Here is a 19,815-nt window from a genome sequence, read left to right as displayed (position 1 = left end):
TTTCTCCTTCTCTCTAAGATCACTGTCCTTCATTGCTTGACAGCTAGTGTCTCGAAAACTATAGTTTCACATACTTTTTCTGTTTGCTTTTTTTTAAAAATTAATTAATTAATTAATTTATTTATTTTTTAAATTTTATTTTCTCGATATACATTGTGGCTGATTATTGCTCCCCATCACCAAAACCTCCCTCCCTTCTCCCTCCCCCCTCCCCCCCAACAATGTCCTTTCTGTTTGCTTGTCGTATCAACTTCAAGTAATTGTGGTTGTTCTATCTTCTTCCCCCCCCCCTGGTTTTGTGTGTGTGTGTGTGTGTGTGTGTGTGTGAATTTATATGTTAATTTTTAGCTCCCACCAATAAGTGAGAACATGTGGTATTTCTCTTTCTGTGCCTGACTTGTTTCACTTAATATAATTCTCTCGAGGTCCATCCATGTTGTTGCAAATGGCAGTATTTCATTCGTTTTTATATATAGCTGAGTAGTATTCCATTGTGTAGATGTACCACATTTTCCGTATCCACTCATGTGTTGATAGACATTTGGGCTGGTTCCAACTCTTGGCTATTGTAAAGAGTGCTGCGATGAACATTGGGGAACAGGTATACCTTCGACTTGATGATTTCCCTTCCTCTGGGTATATTCCCAACAGTGGGATAGCTGGGTCGCATGGTAGATCTATCTGCAATTGTTTGAGGAATCTCCATACCATTTTCCATAGAGGCTGCACCATTTTGCAGTCCCACCAACAATGTATGAGAGTTCCTTTTTCTCCGCAACCTCGCCAGCTTTTTGGGGGGAGAGTTGTTTCAGGAGGAAGGGAAAGCCTATTCCCTATCATTCTGTATTGTTCAGAAGCAGAATACTCCATTATGTAATTTTAATATGAATTTGGATAAACATAGTGCAATGATTTTTTTAAAATGAAACTTAGAGTCAGAAAGACCAGAGTTAAAATTGTAATTTCAAACTTAAACATCTTCATGACCTTCGGCAATTAATTTAACTTAAGATAATGACTGAGTTTATTAACAGTGCAAATAAATGGTTAAGAACATGAACTCTGGATGTCACTAGCATATATGGAGAGCCTAAGATTTCACATCGCAGGGGCATAACATTTGCTTCATGATGACCTGGAAACACATGTTCTCAGTTGGACAGTAGATCCCAGTGCTGAGAGAGAGAAAGGATTTAATAATGCTCACCTAATTTATTCTCTCAGGCTAACAAATCAGTTAAGCCACTCCTCGTCTGATGGGGGGAAAGGCCACGACTATAATCTAGGAAAGGACTTTTACCTGAAAACTTGTGAGTGCAGAATAAGTAACCTTCTCTCAAAATTAATCAACTTAGAATAAAGACAGGGAGGCAGGAACTGCATAGTGCTCAGGTTGACATACAAACCTAATTTCCTAAGGTTCAGTAAGAAGAGCTGATTGTACAAACATCTTACAACAATATTTGCACCAGATAGAGTATTTTAAGCAATTAAAAGTAAGATTTTTTTTGTGAAATACCTGCACTCAGATAATGGGGCATTGACTATAATATTAGTCACAGATGTCATTGTAGTCTTTTCTATGGATGAGATCTTTGCCATATAATTGAGCTCCCCAAAATTAAACTATGAGAAAAGAAATCAGCGTATTGAGACAGTTTACTCTTTCTGTGACTTACAAGAAACACCACTTCTTAATAAGACATTGATTAGTGATCACTTTTCAGAAAACATCCTGTGTACTGAAGCATGTAATAAACTATCAGGAAACAAATTGAACCTGCAAATAACCTTTTGAAAATTCCTCCTAAATTTATTTTATATTTTTTATTAAAAGTAAGGAAATAGAACTGTCTTTTATTAATATTTTATTCTTGGCTTGGATCCAGGTCAAAGTTAAGCAGGAAGTGTAAGTAGGAATATAATATCGAGAGTTCATAAGTGTGTTTCATCTATGATTTAGCACCTCAGATTGCCTTGCTATTCCCTTTTCAGTTTCTTTTATTAGAATGACAAAATCTTTCATTTTGTTGGTCTAGAATTAATACACCAATAATAATAATAATTCTTATATACTGAAAATAAAATTAACTAGGTTTTCATAGTTACACCCAACTAAGCCACCATGCCAGTTCTCAAAACATTGTGTTTCCAGTCTTGGTTTCCATTTAACTTAGAAGATCAACATTAACTTCTCCAATTAGAGTACAGTGCCAATAAAATGGTAAAACAGCATAAATGTATTACATTTTTGCTATGCATTATACTTTGTATAAGATGAATGTTCTTCCTCAAAGACTTTCTAATGTAGGTAAAAACACAAAATTGTTAAATGTCCTTTAGACCCTTAGTTTTCCTGGAGTCTGAGAAGAGAATGATAAGGACAGGCTGGGGTGAACAGGAAGTTTTTGTGAAGACCATGTCCTTAAAGAATAATTGGAAATTAGATAAATGAAGGATAGGAGGGAGGGCATTCTCAAATGTGGGAACAATATGTAGAGATGAGATTGATATGATGGAAGTATGATAAGATGTAGTAAGTTCACCTAGGAAGAACTGATTGAAATAGGAGTGAAAACAAAGGGAAGAGCCTAAACATGAAAATTACACAAAAGTATTCAAGATTATGTGTTGACAAATATTGAAATATTAATGAGTTCTGTGCAGAAGAACAATGTGATGAAATTTGCATTTTAGAAAATTAAAAGGTTGTATGAGAAAAGGCAAGATGTAGGAAAATATAACAAGTTTCTGTAGTGATTTAGGCTTAAAATGCAGAGAAAAACGTAGAGAATCACAAAAAGAACAGACAAATCCATAATTATACTGGGAGACTTTAGCAGGGTTTTCCTTTGGGAAATTGATAGATTACATGGATGAAACAAAAATAAGGATCTAAAAACACAATTAAAAAGCTTTACTTGGGGCCGAGCCCGTGGCGTACTTGGTAGAGTGCTGCGCTGGGAGTGCGGCAACGCTCCCACCGCGGGTTCGGATCCTATATAAGAATGACTGCTGGTGCACTCACTGGCTGAGTGCCGGTCACGAAAAAACGACAAAAAAAAAAAAAAAAAGCTTTACTTGGAAAACATGTATCTTCACCCATCATTTAGAGAAGATGCATTCATGTAACACAATATTGATCATGTATAAATCACAAAGCAACTTAAAAAGAAGATATATAGTCCACTTTTGCTGATAATTATGTGATAAAATTAGATATCAATAAAAAGAGAGGAACCTATCTCCTTACATTTAGAAAATGAAAAACAGAAAGTATAATTCTACATAATTTAAGGTTCATAAAAGAAGTCATCATAGAAATGAGAAAATATTTCTAACTGAACAATAACAAAAACACTGCATTTCAGATTGGAAATGAAGGTAAACTGGCACAATACTAAAATCTTTGCTTCCAATTTAGGATTTTAAGGATAAAATTTACATTAGTAGTCACATTGAAATGGTGGAAACTGTACAACAGAGTCAAGTCAAAAAAAAAAACTGGAGAAAGGAAGTAAAAAATATATAGTAGATATAAGAACATAAATTATTGCAAAATGGTGATAAAAGGAGAATCAACAAAATAAAAAGCTGGTTCTCTGAAAGGTTTAGTAAAAAGGAAAATCTTCTGTCCAGATTCAGCCTCTACAGGACAAGTTTCATTTGTTGTTTTTGAAGGTGTTGATGATATTTTCACCACTCTATTTTTAGAACCTAGTAAAGTCCTGAAACATATTGTTTCTCAATTAACACTTGTTAAGATATGTTGTATTTGAGATGATGAGTTGCCATCTACATGGATAGGCAATAGGATAATATGCAAGCAAACATTCATCTAAGAGCCAAGGCCGCCATATAAGTCAAGGCTTGGCTGTAATGATGGGAAAATAACTTTTCTTCTTTAGACCTTAAAAATAGAAACAGAAAATAGAAAGTCTTGGAATTCATTCACATCTCAGACTCTGAAACTGAATGTGTAATTTACTTTTCTTAACTAGAAATTACAGATTTATTGATTTTTTAATGTGTTTGTTGTGCATCTCTCCCCACTAAACTTCACTGGGTAGCCTTATCCATCTCACTTCATATGTATAACCAAAACCTAAAGCTGTCCTTGACACTTACCAGTGCTTGATAAATGTTTGTTGGCTGATTGAATAAACATCATAAGAGGATACATTTAAGACACAGAAATTGAAGAGAGCCTGATAAGATTCTGGGCAGTAACATATACATGATTTTTTTTAAAAATTTTATTATGTCGATATACATGATAATGGCTTGTGTGAAAAGTCCAGGGAGAGTTGCACTTACAGGAGGAATCAAAATAGAGGTGGTAGCTGAAGTTACAAGAAAAAGAAATCATTAAAGAAAACAAAATGTGGGCCTTTCAATTTTTTTAATGGTATACAATTTTCTGCTTAAAATGTAATGCAGAGTCATTGAGTAGAATTTGAGAAATAGAAATATATGATGAGGAAAACCACACAGTTTTAAAATACGTTTGAAAATGCCTATGATTCACTTAATACTCTAGTTATAACAAGATACATCAATTGTCTGTTCTTTGTAAGGTTTTGTGTGGGTGGTTGGCAAAGGATTGGGAGTTGTTATTAAGCAAGCAGAAAAGATGGCTCCTGTTCTTTAAAAATCTTTCAATTAAATCGAAGGGACAAATCAAACTGAGTGAAATAATCAAGAATAATTCCAAAGTGCCATGTGATTAAGAGCATAAACAAACATATAAAATTAAAACCTTAATGTGCTGAGAGCCAATAGTGAAAATCTGTGATCAGTGTGAGCTGAGAGTGGAATTAGATTTTACAAAAGAGGTAATTTTTTCTCTTAGGATGCGATGGGATCTAGGAGTAGGTGATGGAGATGACATATTGAGGCAGAGAAAGAGGGAAATATGATGGAAAGAATGTATGCCGTTTGACCAAAAGCAGTAAAAGGCCTCCTTTCCTTTGTAGCTCTACAAAGGAAGCTCTTGTATAGTGCAATGGCCTGGAAGTAATATGACCTGGTGTCTAGTGCCATTTTTGTCACTAATTCAATACGAGTTCTTAGAGAAGTCCTCAAGCTCTGTACCTTAGTAGGACTAGGGTGTCTGCTAGCTCTTATACTAAAGAAAATATACAGAAAATTTGTCATTTAAATCATCAGTCACCCATTTTTCCCCTTTTGACTTTCATATAAAGCATGTCATTAATGGAGAATGCAGGTTGATTTGAGAGGAAGAGCATTTATTTAGGCAAAATATTATTTCTCCAACTCTAATAATTTTTACAGGCTTGAGAATATTTTAAACCTGAGGCAATGCCAAAGGCACATTTGCATAATGATTGATATAAAAACCATGTCACCTCCCACTTGGCTATTCAGCTTGCACCCAGAATGGAAGAAGGTTCTGAAACATGAATTTATGTAATGCAACACTTTCCCCAAGAAATACTGAATTGCATAATTAATACTTGTAACCAGAAATAAGTTCAATGTTTTATAAGTACCACGTAATTTTCAAAATTCATAAGCAACTTGCCTCCTGTGATGGAATTCTCCTTATTTAGTAGTATATACTCCTGCCAAAAGCAGACAAAACTCCAGTTTTAGACTGTCTTCTCTTTTCCTTCCTTCCTTCCTTCCTTCCTAGCTTCCTTCCTTCCTTCCTTCCTTCCTTGGTTCCTTCCTTCCTTCTTTCTCTCTCTCTTTCTCTCTCCCTTCCTTCCTTCCTTCCTTCCTTCCTTCCTTCCTTCCTTCCTTCCTTCCTTTCTTTCTTTCTTTCTTTCTTTCTTTCTTTCTACTTTCTCCCTCTCCCTCTCCCCCTCCCTCCTCTTCCCTCTCCATACTCTCTGCCTCTGAGTACCTCTCATTGTTCATATGCAAGGTAGCATTATTCTCTCTCCCCTCCAATTATACATTAAAGTTAAATTTACCTTTATAACCTATATTTACAAAGTTTTAAAAAATGGGATATACATTCAGACAGTTGAAGCCTTTCTTGTCAGCTTGAACTCAAGTAAAAAAAAAAATCACAAATGTGTGTTCGGGTTGCATAATTAAAAGAATAATGAAAATTCAAGTCAACATGTCAGTAAAAAGCCCAAGAATGTGAGAGCACACAATACATTTTTTATTAGTAAAAGAGCTGAGTAAATGTGAAATCTGTCAGCTACAGCAGCAGAAAATGAGAAGTCTCAGCTAGTATTCATGAGTGAACTCTTTATTGAGTCAATTAATTCTTGTACTTTATTCTGAAAATGCAGAAATTGGACGTTTCAAAAATCTTTTCATTCCATTCTGCAGATCTGAAGCACATCCCCCTTATATTGTTTCAGAAATAATATTGCTATTAGGTGTCATCAGTGTATATCTCCTGAACTCTCATTCTCTTCTCTGCTTCATATCACTTTTGCTTTCTTCCAGACAGTCCCAAACATGAAACTTTGGCATACATACTAACTACAATATATTTTCCTTTTTCAAATTTGAGGTTCCTAGAGATTGTATTACAAATGACCATAATTTTTATACTTTCAAGAACAATAAGATTCCACAGGAACAAAGTAGAGGCATTCATTTTCTTATTTATCATCAGTTGATTTCAATCAAAAGTAGTGTCAAAAGTTAGGCTGAAGGAAAATTAACATGTAGTACTTATGATGTCTTATTATTTTCTCTATTAATAATTTTTAGGATATGCAGGTCATTAAAAAAAAAAACCCTAAAACAATCAGCAAAACAACAATGTATGCCCAGTAAATATCTAGGTTGTTGCATGTTTTTTTTTCTTGAGATTTACCGACTCTAAACTCAATTTATCATCATTGGATTATATTGGGCTAAGAGGGTAGTTCTTATGATTTAGGAAACTTGTTTGTTCACCTAGTATAGACCAAGTAGTTGTAGTACATTAATTCACTTATACCTTTTGATCATTTTTAGATGTACCTGTGGGTCCTGTGTCCATTATAAGGGGAACAAATTATTCCTGCTCTGATGATTTTATATTATGGGCTTTAAGTTAAAAGTAGGAAATGACAAACACTTCTCCTCCATGCTGCTCCATCTTTCTAGACACAAAATTTTCAATTCAGTCAATTTGTTGAGTTTTATGCTCCATGCTTGGAAGTGTACTTTACAAAAAAAAAATTCAGAAGGAAGGCCCAAATATGCAAGGGTCTTAAACAAAATAGCAAAGGTTGTTTTGGTCTTTGGCCTTCTCTCTTCTCTTTCAACTGCTCTAGAAAATCTGGAGCATGTATTTAATATAATCATAAATTATCTACAATCACTAGAGACGTTTATCATTTTAATCATTAATTAAAGAAATAGTTACTAAAACCCTACCACTGGACAAGCTGATTACTAAAGTCAGTATAAAATGTAGGTTCTATACATGAGGTATTAATAGGGCTCTAATTTCTAATCTATATTAGTCATGCTCAGAAGTGTCACAGTTGAAACCTGAAGGTGAAAATAACAATGTATGAATGGATCTCTGCTTACGATTTTTTTTTTTTTTATAAGCTAAACTCTGAGTAGACAGGAATAGAACTTTCTCAACATTTTTGTAACATATGTAAGGTCAAACTCATTTGGGCATAACCATTCTTTAAATTACATAAAGACACAGTTTTATCCCCATAGGGAGCAATTTCTTAAGCTTTATTTTATGAAGTAAAGCTAGAAAGGTACAGAAAGAGACTCTCTTCATATTTACTTTCATTGCCTTATATCAGGTATTCATTATGCTTCACCAGCACTAATTTAATATCTCTTCATTGGTCTTACCCCCTTAAATCCATCATTTATACTACCTGCAGAAGGATTTGTTTAAAATACAAAGCATATCACTTCATTTCTCTGAGGATTAAAAAAAAAAAAACTAGAGCCCTCCACACATCCAGGCTCTAGCCACACTGCCCTCAAAGTCTGCTATGTAAGCAATATGTGCTCATATGTTTATGACTTTTATTCACGGCTACTCCCACCACATGAAATGCATTTTCCATCTAACAAAATCCATTTTCTATTCATTGCAGATCACATAAAGTCCACCTTTGTTAAACCTTCCCTGATTTTCTAGTTTAAAATAATTACTCTTCTGTGAAGCACCTCCAAGCACTTTGAACTTTTGTTATAGCATGTACACCATTCTGGTAGATGCAAATTGAGGCAGCATCCTGTATCTTCCTGAGTGAATTTCACTAGTTCGTGTCTAAGAATTGGTCTGTTTCTTTCAAGTTCTCTAATTTGTTGGCATAACATTCCCTCAAAATCCTATTTATTTTTGTATTTTTATTTCTGTAAGGTTGGGTAGATTACTACTATTAGCTTCCTCTTTCATTTCTGATTTTAGTAGTTTTGACTCTTCTCTCTATTTTGTTCATCAGTCTAACTAAAGGTTGAAGTAATATCCTCAATCTTTTTTGTCTTTACATATGTATGATAATTCTGCTTGTGGCTGCATTTCATAATATCTAATACCTACATCTTTAGTAATATCTAAGCTAGCTTTAGGGTGACAACTCAAACAATGTATGTGCAGTCTACAAAATTCATCACTCAACAATATGTTAAAATACATGACATGAAAAAGATTAAATTTAAAACTTGTTTATATTATTACAACAAATTAAAACATTAAATTTGTGGGCTGACCCCGTGGCTCACTGGGGAGAGCGTGGCACTGGGAGCACCAAGGCCGTGGGTTCGGATCCTATATAAGGATGGCCGGTGTGCTCACTGGCTGAGTGCAGTGCAGACGACACCATGCCAAGGGTTACGATCCCCTTACCGGTCACAAAAAAAAAAAAAAAAAAAAGGGGGTGATTTTTTTTTTAATAATTACAATGCTGAGAAAACTTGGGAAAGTTGTAAGAACAAGGTTTAAAAAAAAAATCACCCCCTTATGCAAACCAGTTTTTTCTCATTGATGGTGATTATCAATAATTTCATGAGACCATAGTAAATGGTCTTAAGCAGGAGAGTGTGTGGCTATGCCAAGCATAAATATGTTATGAAAAGTTCAAGGTTTTGGCTGGAATTACACTAGACAAATCCACTCAACTACAACAACTACAAAAATGAAATGAATCAAAAAGCAACTGAGATAGTCAAGAACTGAGAGGCCAAGATCACAGAGAAGAAGAAAGACACCAAGATGACTCCTCCCATCCCAGCCACTTTTCCCGCAGGTAACTTGCTAACTTACCATTCAGAGCTTGGTGATCAAAAAGAAAATTATGGCTTGGAGTTTGTGATAGACCACTGGACTGAAGAAACAAACTTTGGAGTTCAGGGAAACCAAGAAAGTCAGAAACTGAGAGGCCAAGATCACGAGGAACGGAAACACAGAAGGATAAACACAATATTCTGTACGCAATTTTTTCTCAAGGAATTTTCTGGCTCGTAAGCTACAAATAATTGGTTTGGCACACCAAGAAATTAGTTAGAAAGTAGCTTTCAAGAAGTAAAATGAAGAGCATAAAATCAGGCCATTTCATGAGTCAGAAAGAGAAAAACACAAGATCAGGGCAATTGTGAAAAAAAGACATTTGAAAATACCACAGGCTTTAGCCCTGTGAAACGGCTATGCTCTAAGTATAAGAATAAATCCAAAACAGACCAGTGTGATCTGGATTTAAGTGAAATAACTATCTCTTAAAATAAAATAAAATAACTTATTTTAAGTAAAATTTATTAAAAATGAATCAAACGAAATTTTCACTTTTATTTTATTATTTATTAACTGAAACATGATTGTACATATCTGTGGGGTGCCACATTGAATGTCAATACCTGTGTACAATACGTGATGCTCAAATCAGGGAAATTAGTAACATAATTTTCTCTAAGTTCATCCATGTTGCTGCAAATGGCAGAATTTCATTCTTTTTTCTGGCAGAGGAGTATTCCATTGAATATATATACCACATTTTCTTTATTCAATCTTCCAGTGATGAACATTTAGGTTGGATCCAACTATTGACTACTATAAATAGAGCTGTGGTAAACATGGGAGTGGTATTCCTTTGACAGGAGGATTTCCTTTCGTTTGGGTATATAGCCAGCAATGGCATTGCTGGATTGTATGGCAGTTCTATCTGTAGTTTTTTGAGGAACCTCTATACCGTTTTCCATAAAGGCTGCACTAATATATAGTCCCAGAAAGAGTGTAGGAGGGCTCCTTTTTCTCTGCATCCTCTTCAGCATTTGTTATTCTCTGTCTTTTTGATAATAGCCAGACTAACTAGGGCGAGATGATATCTCAATGTGGTTGATTGCCAATTCACTGTTGCTGAGTGATGTTGAGCATTTTTTCATATGTCTGTTGGCCATTTGTATATCTTCCTTTGAGAAATGCTTATTTAGCTTCTTTGCCCATTTTTTAATTAAGTTATTTGTTTTTTTACTGTTAAGTTATTTGAGTTCCTTGTATATTTTGGCTATTAACCATTTGTCAGATGCATAGTTTGCAAATATTTTCTCCTACTGTGTAGGTTGTTTTTTCACTCAATTGTTTCTTTTGCTGTGCAGAAGCTTTTTAGTTTGATATTATCCCATTTGTTTATTTTTCTTTTTCTTGCCTGTGCTATTCATAAAGTCTTTGTATTCATAAAGAGGTTGTATTCATAAAGTCTTTGCCTAGTCCTACTTAGTGAAGTGTTTCTCCTATGTATTCATTGGGAATATTATAGTTTCAGGCCTTATATTTAAGTCTTTAATTGATTTTGAGTTGATTTTGGTATATGGCAAGAGGCATGGGTCTAGTTTCATTCTTCTACATGTGGATATCCAACTTTCCCAGCACTGTTTATTGAAGAGGCAGTTTTTCCCCAAAGTATGTTTTTGGTGACTTTGTTGAAGATAAGTTGGCTCTAAGTATGTAGTTTGATTTCCGGGTTCTCTATTCTGTCTCATTGGTCCAAGTATCTGCTTTTATGCCAGAACCATGCTGTTGTGGTTGCTATAGCTTTGTAGTATAATTTGAAGTCATGTAGTGTTATGCCCAGGGCTTTATTTCCTTTTGTTTTCTCAGGATTGCTCTGGCTATTTGTGATATTTTGTTGTTCCATATGAATGTTAGGATTCTTTTTTCTATTTCTGTGAAGAATGTCATTGGTATCTTGATGGGGATTGCTTTGAATTTGTAGATAGCTTTGGGCAGTGTGCACATTTTCACATTTATTCTTGTGATCCAAGGGCATGAAACATCTTTCCATCACTTTGTATCCTCTTTAATTTCTTTCAACAGTGATTTTTAGTTCTAATTGTAGAGATCTTTCACCTACTTAGTTAAATTCATTTCTAAGTGTTCTATTTATTTATTTATTTATTTTGGTAACTATTGTAAATGGGCTACCTTTCTTGATTTCTTTTTCTGTTAGTTTGTTTTTGGAATATAAAAACACTACTGATTTCTGCATGTTGACTTTGTATCCTGAAACTTTACTAAAACAGTTTATCAACTTGACTTTTTTTGTACAGTCTTTAAGCTTTTCTATATATGTAATCATATCATCTGCAAACAGGACAGTTTGACTTCATCTTTTCCAATCTGGATGTCTTTTATTTATTTATCTTCCCTGATTGCTCTGGCTAGTACTTCCAATACTATGTTAAATAGGAGTGGTAAGAGTGGATAGCCTTGTCTTGTTCCCACTCTTAAAGGAGTAGCTTTCAACTTTTACCCATTCAGGATGGTTTTGGCAGTGGGTTTGTCATATATGGCTTTCATTGTGTTAAGATATTTTTCTTCTGTACATAATTTGCTGAGAGTCTTTATCATGAAGTGATGTTGAATTTTGTCAAATGGTTTTTCTGTGTCTATTGGGATAATCTTATTTTTTTGTCCTGGATTTTGTTGATGTGGTGTATGACATTTATTGACTTGTGTATGTTGAACCATCCTTACATCCTTGGGATTGATCCCTCTTGATCATGGTGTATAAATTTTCTTGATGTGTTGCTGTATCCTACTTGCTAATATTTTATTGATGATTTTTGTGTCTACGTTCATCCGAGACACTGTCCTATAGTTTTTTGCTGCTCTTGTTGCTGTGTCTTTGTCTCATTTGTCAGGGTGACACTGACCTCACAGAATGTGTTTGGTAAAATGGCCTCTTTTTCAGTTTCTTGGAATTGTTTGAAGACAATTGGTATTAATTTCTCTTTAAAGGTTTGATAGAATTCAACAGTAAAGCTATCCAGTCCTGGATTATCTTTGTTGGGAGACTGCTGATTACTGCTTCAATCTCATTGCTTGTTACTGGTGTCTTCAGGTTTTCTATTTCTCCTTGGCAAACTCTTGGTAGTTTGTATGTATCCATAAATTTATCTATTTCCTCTAGGTTTTCAAATTTGATGGCATCTAATTTTTTAATAGTCTCTAATGATTCGTTGTATTTCTGTGGTACCAGTTGTAATGTCTTCTGTTTCATTTCTAATTTTTGTTATTTGAGTCTTCTTTCTTCTTCATTTTAGTTACTTTAGCTAATGGTATGTCAATTTTGTTTACAAACAAAAAACAACTCTCAAAAAAACTTTTTGTTTCATCAACTTTTTGTATCATTTTGGGAGTTTCTATTTCACTTAGTTCTGCTCTGATCTTAATTATTTCTTTCTGTTTACTAATTTATTTGGATTGTTTTTTTCCTGTTTTCTAGTTCTTTGTAGTATAGCATCATGCTGTTTATTTGAAATCTTTCTACTCATTTGATGTGAGCATTTATTTCTCTCCTAGTACTGCTTTCTGTATCCTACAGCTTTTGGTATGATGTGTCTTTGATTTCATTAGTTTCAAAAAGTTTTCTGATTTTCTGTTTAATTTCTTCTTCAACCCATATTTCATTCAGGAGCATTTTGTATAATTTTCATGTGCTTTCATAGTTTCAAGAGTTTTTTTGTTATTGATTTCTAGTTTTAATACATTGAGGTCTGAAAAAATATTCAAAATGACTTTAATGTTTTGAAATTTGTTGAAAATATATGTGACCTAGCATGTGATCTATTCTGGAGAATGTTCCATGTGCTGATGAGAAGAATGTATGTATGTTCTGTGGCTGCTGGATGAAAAGTACTATAGATATCTGCCAAGTCCAATTGGTCTAAAGTGTAGCTTATATCCCGTGTTTCTCTATTGATTTGTTGCCTAGATGATCTTTCCAGTGTTGACAGATTGTGTTCAGGTCCCCAACAATTATTGTATTTGTTTCTATCTATTTCTTTAGATTATACAGATTATACATTCTTCTCATCAGTACATGGAACATCCTCCAAGAAAGACCACATGTTAGGTAACAAATCAAGTCTCGACAAATTTTTAAAAACTGAAATTATTTAGTGTATTTTTTCAGACCACAAAGGATTAAACCTAGAAATCAATAATAAGTGAAACTTTAGAAACCACATGAAATTTTGTCAAAGAAGATATTAAACAAGAAATCATAAAATTTCTTGAAACTAATGATAATAAAGACACATCATACCATTCCCTAAGAGATACTGCAAAAGTAATTCTAAAAGGGAAGTTTATTGCAATAAATGTTTACATCAAAAGAACAGGAAGACTTTAAATAAACAACCTAACATTGCATCTCAAAGAACTAGAAAAAAGAACAAGCCAATCTTCCAATACCAAAGTTAGTAGATGAAAAGAAATAATAAAACTCAGAGCAGAAATAAATGAAATAGAGACCAAAAAAGTAATGCAAAAGATGAATGAAACAGAAAGTTGGTTTTTTGAGGAGATAAACAAAATAGATAAACCATTAGCCAGACTAACTAAAAAAGGGAGAGATGACTCAAATAAGATGATTCAAAAATGAAAAAGGACACAACATCACTGATACCACAGAAATACAAAGAATCATTAGGACTATTATGAACAAATATATGCCAACAAATTTGAAAATATGGAGGAAATAGATAAATTTCTAGACACATACAAATTTCCAAGACTGAAATAAGAAGAAATAGGAAATCTGAACAGACTAATTACAAGCAATGAGATTGAAGCATTAACCATAAATCTTCCAACAAAGAAAAGCCCAGGACCAGATAGCTTCACTGTTGAATTCCACCTAACCATCAAGGAGGATATACCAATTCCCTTCAAACTATTCCAAAAAAAGGTGGACCTTCCTCTTGCCATCTCTTAAGGGAGGACTGCTGCTAGTGGCCGGTCGTGGGGGCTTAACGCCACTTTGCCCCCGGCAGGAGAGGCTGCCTCACTTACAGGCAACAGCTTTGAAGTGTGGAGCAGGAAAAGAACTGTTTCTTAGCTGCAAAAGCGAGCCTCGAAACAGGGAACACGGCGCCAGGGCTGCTGTGGATGCAGACAGGATCCCGGAGGCCAGGGCCACGCTGAAGGCAGCCAGCTGCCCTATTCAGGATTCAAGGTTTCAGGCCGGCATTAAAGAAGATTCCTGGGAACGCCCGAGCCGCGCCGCGACTGAACAGCCTAAGGCAGCAGCGGCCAAGAACGGGGAAAGCGGCAAACCAGAGACAGAGAGTGAGCACCCGACCTGGCACAGCTCTGTGAGTGACCCCTGGACCAGCTCTGTTTGGGGGGCTTTCCGGAGCCTGTGGGCAGGCCTACCCTCCCAGTCCCTCCGTGGTTCTCTGGCGGGTTGGTGGCGTGGGGTGTCCCTGGCCAGTGTCGGGAGGGCAGGGAAGTATGGGCAGGCCGACTGTCACTCCACCACACCCTGGACTCCGGCCCCCGGTAAACTTCCTGTTACTGGGAGGCAGATCCGATCTCTGCAGCCTCCAGTTCGGAAAAAAGCCTAACCAATTTCTGGTTGGGAATAGTGTGGTAGGAGAGTTCCCAGGTCCGCTTGAACCTGCCGGAGAGCAGGCTGCAGGCGGATGCTAGACTCGGTTGATACCAGGGGGATACAAAGGTGAACAAGTCCTGAGAAAGATCTACACAGTGCTACAAAGGCACCCAGAGCGACCGGTCATCTGTGCCTAGCAGAAACCTGGTAGACTTCCTGGGCGAGGCGGTGCCGAGCAGGGTCTGGAAGGCCCAGCTGATAGATGAGGGTTGCAGAAGACACGCCCCAGCCCAGCACAGTGCACACAGAGTGGGGAGACGTGCGGCCAAGGAGGCGGAGACTCGACAGAAACCACACACCCTGTGGGGTCACCACTGCACGATCCAACAGCCTGGGCCAGAGCACACAGAACAGGGAGAAGTCCTGCACAGGAAGTGAAAGCTCAACAGAGATCACACACCCTGGGGTACGTGATCCACCAGCCCAGCAGAGTCCAAGCTGAAAAGAAAGGTGGCTCCCCAGAGAACCCCAAGACCCGAGGCAACCACACACACAAGGCACTAGAGGCCAACTGAGCAGCCACAGAGGTAGTCATATGAAATTCGCAACCACAGCAACATCCTAGTTAGTCATTAGTCTCAAACCGGTGGACTGTGAACCCCCCTGCCACAATGAATAAACACCAAAAAAAGATACCAGAAATACAAAAAATCAAGAAAGTACACCACCAAAAGTTAATAAATCTCAAACTCTAGATCCCATAGAACAAGAAGCCCTTGAAATGACTGACAAGGAATTTCCAGTGATAATTCTAAGGAAACTGAATGAGATACAAGAAAACTCAGCTAGACATCATGATGAAATGAGGAAAAGTATAGAGGATCTGAAAGAGGAAATGTACAAGGAAATCAATGTCCTGAAAAAAAATGTAGCAGAACTTGCTGAACTGAAGAAGTTATTCAGCAAAATAAAAAACACAACGGAGAGTTTAACCAGCAGGCTTGTCGAAGTTGAAGAGAGAACCTCTGAACTTGAAGATGGGCTGTTTGAAATAACACAAGCAGACAAAAAGAAAGAAAAAAGAATCAAGGACATTGAAGAAAATCTGAGAGAGATATCAGATAACCTTAAGCGCTCAAATATCCGAGTCATGGGTATTCCAGAAGGGGAGGAAAATGGAGATTCCATTGAAAACATATTCAAAAAAATAGTGGCAGAAAACTTCCCAGGTATAGGAAAAGTCTCAGATCTTCAGATCCAGGAAGCTCAACGATCTCCAAACGTATTCAACCCAAAAAGGCCTTCTCCAAGACATGTTATAGTCAAATTGGCAAAACTCAGAGACAAAGAGAGAATCTTAAAAGCTGCAAGAGAGAAGCATCAAATCACCTATAAGGGAGCCCCAATCAGGCTAACATCAGACTTTTCATCACAAACCCTAAAAGCTAGAAAGGAATGGGATGATATTTTCAAAATACTAAAAGACAAAGATTTCCAGCCAAGAATACTCTACCCTGCAAGGCTAACCTTCTGAAATGAAGGGCAAATAGTATATTTCTCAGACAAACAAAAACTGTGGGAGTTCACTACCACACGACCACCCTTACAAGAAATCCTCAAGGGAGTACTGGGTTTGGTTCCTGAAAAATAACTACCACTGCCATAAAAACCCAAGAAAAATCAATACCTACTAGTATAATAAAAATGGCATTCATGAAGAGAAAACAAACAAACAAAAACGCTATCTACAACCTAAGGAACCAACAAACACAGAAACCAAACAGTAAATCAGAAAGCAAGGAACAAAAGACACCTAAGACAACCAAACAACCAAGAAAATGCTAGGAATAAATCAACACCTTTCAATAACAACTCTTAATGTAAAAGGCTTAAATTCCCCAATCAAAAGACACAGACTGGCTGACTGGATCAAAAAGGAGGACCCAACTATATGCTGCCTACAAGAGACCCACCTCACCCATAAAGATTCACACAGACTAAGAGTGAAAGGATGGAAAAAGATTTACCATGCAAACAGAAAATAAAAACGAGCTGGAGTAGCTTTTCTTGTATCTGACAAAATAGACTTTAAACTAAAAACCATAAAAAGAGACAATGAGGGACACTACTTAATGATAAAAGGACTGATCCATCAAGAAGACATAACAATCATAAATATGTACGCACCCAATGTTGGAGCAGCCAGATTTATAAAACAAACTCTATTAGACCTAAAGAAGGAAATAGACATTAATACCATAATAGCAGGGGACCTGAACACCCCACTGTCAATATTAGACAGATCATCTAGGCAAAGAATCAGTAGAGAAACACAAGATCTAAACAAGACTCTAGACCAATTGGAATTGGCAGATATCTACAGAACATTCCACCCAAAAACTTCAGAATATTCATTCTTCTCATCAGCACATGGATCATTCTCCAGGATAGATCACATATTAGGTCACAAATCAAGTCTCAATAAATTCAAAAAAATTGGAATTATCCCATGTATCTTCTCAGACCACAAGGGATTAAAACTAGAAATTAATAACAAACGAAACTCTGGAAACTATACAAACACATGGAAATTAAACAGCATTCTACTTAATGACATATGGGTCCAAGAAGAAATCGAGCAGGAAATCAAAAAATTTATTGAAACGAATGAAAACAATGATACATCATACCAAAACCTGTGGGATACTGCAAAAGCAGTATTGAGGGGGAAATTTATTGCATTAAACGCTCACCTCAGAAAAATGGAAAGATGGCAAGTGAACAACCTAACACTTCACCTTAAAGAACTAGAAAAACAAGAACAATCCAAACCTAAAGTTAGCAGACGGAAAGAAATCATTAAGATCAGAGCAGAACTGAATGAAATTGAAAACCAAAGAACAATTCAAAGGATCAACGAATCAAAAAGTTGGTTTTGTGAAAAGATAAATAAAATTGACAAACCATTAGCATGGGTAACAAAAAAAAAAAAGAGAGAAGACTCAAATAACAAAAATTAGAAATGAAAAAGGCAATATTACAACTGATTCATCTGAAATACAAGGAATCATTCGAGACTACTATAAACAACTATATGCCAACAAATTTGAAAATCTGGAGGAAATGGATAAATTTCTGGACACACACAAGCTCCCAAAACTGAACCATGAAGACGTAGAAAATTTGAACAGACCAATAACAATAAAGGAGATTGAAGCTGTTATCAGAAGGCTCCCAACAAAGAAAAGCCCAGGACCAGATGGATTCACAGCAGAATTTTACCAACCATTCAAAGAGGAATTGACACCGATTCTTTACAAACTATTCCAAAAGATTGAAACGGACGCAAATCTCCCAAACTCATTCTATGAAGCAAACATCATCCTGATACCAAAACCAGGTAAAGATACAACCAGAAAAAAAGAAACTACAGGCCAATATCCTTGATGAATATAGATGGAAAAATCCTCAATAAAATACTAGCAAACAGAATACAGCAACACATACGAAAAATTATTCATCACGATCAAGTGGGATTCATCCCAGAGATGCAAGGTTGGTTCAACATACGCAAATCAATAAATGTGATACACCATATTAATAAACTCAAACACAAGGACCATATGATCATCTCTTTAGATGCTGAAAAAGCATTTGATAAATTTCAGCACTCATTCATGACAAAGACCCTGTATAAGTTAGGTATAGAGGGAAAGTATCTCAACATAATTAAAGTCATATATGCCAAACCCACTGTGAATATCATCCTGAATGGGGAAAAGCTAAAAGCTTTTCCTTTAAGAACAGGAACTAGACAAGGATGCTCACTCTCACCACTCCTATTCAACATAGTGTTGGAAGTACTAGCCAGAGCAATCAGAGAAGAGATGGAAATAAATGGCATCCAGATTGGAAAAGATGAAGTCAAACTGTCCTTGTTTGCAGATGACATGATCCTATATATCGAACAGCCTAAAACCTCTACAGAAAAACTCTTGGAATTGATAAATGATTTCAGCACAGTAGCAGGATACAAAATCAACACACAAAAATCGGTAGCATTTCTTTTCTCCAATAGTGAACATGCAGAACGAGAAATCAAGAAAGCCTGCCCATTTACAATAGCCACCAAAAAAATAAAATACTTAGGAATTGAGTTAACCAAGGAGGTGAAAAATCTCTATAATGAGAACTACAAACCACTGCTGAGAGAAATTAGAGAGGATACAAGAAGATGGAAAGATATCCCATGCTCTTGGATTGGAAGAATCAACATAGTGAAAATGTCCATACTACCCAAAGTGATATACAAATTCAATGCAATCCCCATCAAAACTCCAAAGACATTTTTCTCAGAAATGGAAAATACTATCCAGTCATTTATATGGAACAATAAAAGACCACGCATAGCCAAAGCAATGCTGAGCAAAAAAAATAAAGCTGGAGGCATAACACTACCTGACTTTAAGCTATACTACAAAGCTATAATAACCAAAACAGTATGGTACTGGCATAAAAACAGACACACTGACCAATGGAATAGAATAGAGAATCTAGAAATCAACCCACACACTTACTGCCATCTGATCTTTGACAAAGGCACCAAGCCTCTTCACTGGGGAACGGACTGCCTCTTCAGCAAATGGTGCTGGGATAACAGGATATCCTTATGCAGGAGAATGAAACTAGATCCATACCTCTCACCGTATACTAAAATCAACTCAAAATGGATTAAGGATTTAAATATACACCCTGAAACAATAAAACTTCTTAAAGAAAACATAGGAGAAACACTTCAGGAAATAGGACTGGGCACAGACTTCATGAATAAGACCCCAAAAGCACGGGCAACCAAAGGAAAAATAAACAAATGGGATTATATCAAACTAAAAAGCTTCTGCACAGCAAAAGAAACAATTAACAGAGTTAAAAGTCAACCAACAGAGTGGGAGAAAATATTTGCAAAATATACATCTGACAAAAGATTAATATCCAGAATATATAAGGAACTCAAACAACTTTACAAGAA

Source organism: Cynocephalus volans, chromosome X (assembly GCF_027409185.1).
Source record: "Cynocephalus volans isolate mCynVol1 chromosome X, mCynVol1.pri, whole genome shotgun sequence".
NCBI classification, from domain to species: Eukaryota; Metazoa; Chordata; class Mammalia; order Dermoptera; family Cynocephalidae; genus Cynocephalus; species Cynocephalus volans.
The sequence above is the reverse complement of the archived record's forward strand: the minus strand, read 5'-3'. Positions refer to the sequence as shown.